The 4,502-nt window shown below is 45.5% G+C and overlaps 1 protein-coding gene across 1 annotated transcript in view; it reads right to left on the reverse strand.

Moving 5' to 3' along the window:
- SHANK2 (SH3 and multiple ankyrin repeat domains 2) overlaps nt 1–4,502 on the reverse strand; it is a 626,142-nt gene that overhangs the window by 98,466 nt on the left and 523,174 nt on the right. The window lies entirely within an intron of this gene.

The following is a 4,502-nucleotide window of genomic DNA, read 5'->3' on the forward strand; positions in this document are numbered from 1 at the left end:
GGCTCAGCCTCAAAACTCATGTCTACATGTCACCACAGTAGGACAAACCGACAGACAAGTTTGTCTTGCTGTTGGAGACCTCTCGTATCACCCCCCAGCTGGGTCCCTGTGGCTGACTGTACCTCTGTCTGGCTTCCTGGCTTTCAATCCCCTTTCTCCTGCTCTTCTGGCCTGCTGCTTTGGGCATCCCTGAGTTGTCCCTGGGGCTGACTGCTCCTCTGCCCGGGTTCCTGGCTTTTATAGCCTTTCTCCTGCTTTTCCGGCCTGCTACTCTGCTCCAGGTATGGGTAGGTGAAAGGAAATACATTCCTGACCATATAAAGGTCTGGCAGGTCATGGGCACATCAAGCTCACTCGGCATGACGTAGTACACAAAAACCTTGTTCCACATCCGACTTTGGTGAGTAGTGACTAGTGTCTCAAAAGTTTTCGAGTGACCATCTAAGATGCAACAATTGGTCTCTCCTCATCTTGAGCAAAGAAGAAACTCAAAGATACATGGAAACCATTAGTCCAAGGGACTAGGGGGTCCATGGGACCCAGAGACCAGAAGAACCAGATGGTGCCAGCTACCATGGCCAGCCATTCAGAGAGGGATCAAAACTGGAGATCCTGGATGGAGTGGGAAAAAAATGTGGAACAAACCTCAAAATCATAAAAAAGACTAGCCTTGCTGGTGAAAAGATAGAGACTGGTGAAATGCCTGAGACTACGGCCCCTAGTCATCTTCGAGCCTGGAATTGAACTCACTCCTGTGGCTTAACTTTCAGCCAAACAATAACCAGGCCTGCGAGGTGAACCATATACATCCCCAGTTACACCAGGGAGGTGCACTCCTTTGAAGAGTCAACTGTGGGAGACTAGAAGGGCAGTGTTTGCACAGGGAGAAAGCTCAGGGGGCAGGAATACACAGGAAAGAAGGACACAGGGAAAAGCTAACCACAGGGAGGAAATGGGAAGACAGCTGTTATACTGTGGGGATTGCAGTCAACGTCATGAACATGTCTATGAACTGTTGAATGGAAAACTAATTTGCTCTGTAAACTTTCACTCAAACCACAATAAAAAGGTTTTTTTTAAAATATAAAGATTATTGCTGTTCATTTAAAGGGTTATAGTGAGGACTAAAGGAGCTCTGGTGGTGTAGTGCCTAAGGCATCTGACTGCTAACCAGAAGGCTGGCGGATCGAACCCATTGGCCACGCCTCAGAAGGAAGGTTGGGCAATCTACTTCCATAGTGATACTGCCTTGGAAACCCTAGGAGGGGTTGCTATGAGCTGGATCTGACTCGATGGCACATAACAACAACAACAAAAGGAACTCTGATAGTACAGTTCTCAAGGCATTTGGCTGCTAACCAAAAGGTCAGTGGTTAAAGGCAGAGGTTAAGGATGTCCCAGAAGTCCAGCTTTTCCACACTGCTGTCCCACTCCATCATCTCTAACACCCCCTCCTCCCCTCACTTCTCTCCCTCCTGTCTCAGGGGTCCGTATTCCGCTGTAACATCATCAGCGGTCAAGGAAATGACTCACGTGGTGGTGGCGGCTGCTGTTAGGTGCTGTCAAGTCGCCTCTGATTCATAGTGACCCTACGTACAATAGGACAAAACACCGCACCAGCCTCACGATCCCTGCTGTACCTGAGCCCATGGTTGCAGCCACCGTGTCCGTCCATCTCATTGAGGGCCTTTCCCTTTCTCGCTGACCCTCCACTTTACCAAGCATGACATCCTTCTCCAGGGACTGACAACATGACCAAAGTAGGTGAGATCAAGTCTGGCCATTCTTGCTTCCAAGGAGCATTCCGGCTGCACTTCCTCCAGAACAGATCTGTTCGTTTTTCTGCCAGCCCACGGGACTTTCAGCATTCTTCACCAGCACCACATCTCAAAAGCATCAACTCTTCTTCAGTCTTCCTTATTCATTGTCCAGCTCTCACATGCACATGAGGTGAAAGAATATACCACAGCTTGGGTCAGATGCACCTGTCTTCGAGACATCTTTGCTCTTTAACACTTTAAAGAGGACTCTGACAGCAGATTTGCTCAGTGCAACACGTCGTCTGATTTCTTGACTGCTGCTTCCATGGGTGTTGACTGTGGTTCCAAGTAATATGAAATCTTTGACAAGTTCAATCTTCTCTCCATTTATCATAGGGCTTATTGGTCCAGTTGTGAGGATTTTTGTTTTCTTCTTCTTTTGAGATCTTGTTTTACATTCAACGTCACGCATACATTTACTTTCATTCCCCATTCGCCATGTCCAACCCTAACCCAGTCTCCTCCCCTCCCTGCCCTGCAACACTCCCCCTGTGCCCCTCATCATGATGTACTCCTGTTTGTCCTGCATTTCCTCAGTTTAAATGTAGGTCCTTTGGTGTCCCATGGTCTATTGCTCTAAGGGATGTATTACCATTGGGTGTGTGGGTGTGGCATCCTGGGTTGAGTGGTCTGTGTGTACATCTTGTTAACTATTGGGCTGAGAGCCTGCCCCTGGGGGTGAGTTTTATTCCAGGCGCCGAATGTATTTCAGGGCCATAGTATTGAGAGTTTTCTTTATGTTGAGGTGCAATACACATTGAAGACTGTAGTCTTTAATCTTCATCAATAAATGCTTCAAGTCATCTTCACTTTCATCAAGCAAGGTCATGTCATCTCCATATTGCAGGTTGTTAATGAATCTTCCTCCAATCCTAATGCCATGTTCTTTGTCATACAGTCCAGCTTCTTGGATTATTTGCTCAGCATACAGATTGAATAAGTATGGTGAAAGGATACAACCCCGACACACTCCCTTCCTGATTTTAAATCATGCATCATTCCCTTGTTCTGTTCAAACAACAGACTCCTGGTCTATGTGCAGGTTCCTCATGAGCACAATTAAGTGTTCTGAAATTGCCATTCTTCTCAATGTTATCCGTAATTTGTTATGATCCTCACAATCAAGTGCCTTTGCATAATCAATGAAACACAAGTAAGCATCTTTCTGGTGTTCTCTGCTTTCAGCCAAGATCCATCTGATGTCAGCAATGATATCCCTTGTTCCACATCCTCTTCTGAATCCAGCTAGCATTTCTGGAAGTTCTCTGTCAATATACTGCTGCAATAATTTTTGAACTATGTTCAGCAAAACTTTATTTGTGTGTGATATTAATGATATTGTTTGATAATTTCCACATTCTGTGGGATCACCCTTCTTTGGAATGAGTACAAATATTGATCTTTTCCAGTCAGTTGACCAGGTAGCTGTTTTCCAAATTACTTGGCATAGACAAGTGAATGCCTCCAGCATGGTATCCATTTGTTGAAACATCTCAGTGGATATTCCTTCAACTCCTGGAGCCTTGTTTTTGCCAATTCCTTCAGTGCTGGTTCCACTTCTTCCTTCAATACCATTGATGCTTGATCATCCAGTACCATTGGTGCTTGATCATCCAGTACCATTGGTGCTTGATCATCCAGTACCATTGGTACTTGATCATCCAGTACCATTGGTGCTTGATCATATGCCACCTCCTGAAATAGATGAACATCGACCAGTTCTTGGTACAATGACTGTATTCCTTCCATCTTCTTTATTTTATTTTTTAAGAGCTTATTTTACATTCAATGTCACGTGTACATTTAGTTTCATTCCCCATTCGCCATGTCCAACCCTAACCCAGTCTCCTCCCCTCCCTAGCCTGCAACCTTCCCCCTGTGCCCCTCATCATAATGCACTCCTATTTGTCCTGCATTTTGAATGTTGGTCCTCTGGTGTCCCATGGTCTATTTCTCTAAGGGATGTATTACCATTGAGTGTGTGGGTGCAGCATCCTGGGTTGAGTGGTCTGTGTGTACATCTTGTTAACTATTGGTCTGAGAGCCCATCCCTGGGGGTGAGTTTTATTCCAGGCGCCAAATGTTTCAGGGCCATAGTGTTGGGGGCTCACCAGATTTCATCTGACCAATAATTCTGGTCATTATTGAGTTTTTAGATTTTGTTCCATGTTTTCCCTCCCACTCTATCCAGGATTCTCCAGATTTGATCCTTTCCTGAGTGGTTGGCATTGGCAGCTGGGCACCATCCAGTTCTTCCGGTCTCAAGGGCCATCGTGTCCTAGGGCTGATTGCTTCTAAATGTCTTTTTTTTTTTTTTTTGCATTCTTCTTCACTTCCCACACTAGGAGACCATTAGCTGCATCTTAGATGGATGCTTGACAGCTTTTAAGACCCCAGTTGCTACTCACCAATGTAGGATGTGGAGCAACGCTTTTATGTATTTTGTTGTGCCAACTGAGTCTGGTGTCCCCCAGTACTATGGTCCTGAGGTAGCAGATCTACTGGATCTCTCTCCCATAGTGTCGGGATGTCTGTGAGGGATTACTCTGTGTCTGTCTTCTATTGTTTCTATAAGGACTGCAGGTATTTTGTATCACTGGTGTCTGTACAAGATTAGCCTCAGCTGAGTCTACCCTTCTCTGTCTTTTTACAGTAATAGACTCATACAGTACTTGTCCTTCT

The sequence above is a fragment of the Orycteropus afer genome, unplaced genomic scaffold, assembly GCF_000298275.1.
Source record: "Orycteropus afer afer isolate SDZICR_OR568_19922 unplaced genomic scaffold, OryAfe1.0 scaffold00244, whole genome shotgun sequence".
Taxonomy (NCBI): Eukaryota; Metazoa; Chordata; class Mammalia; order Tubulidentata; family Orycteropodidae; genus Orycteropus; species Orycteropus afer.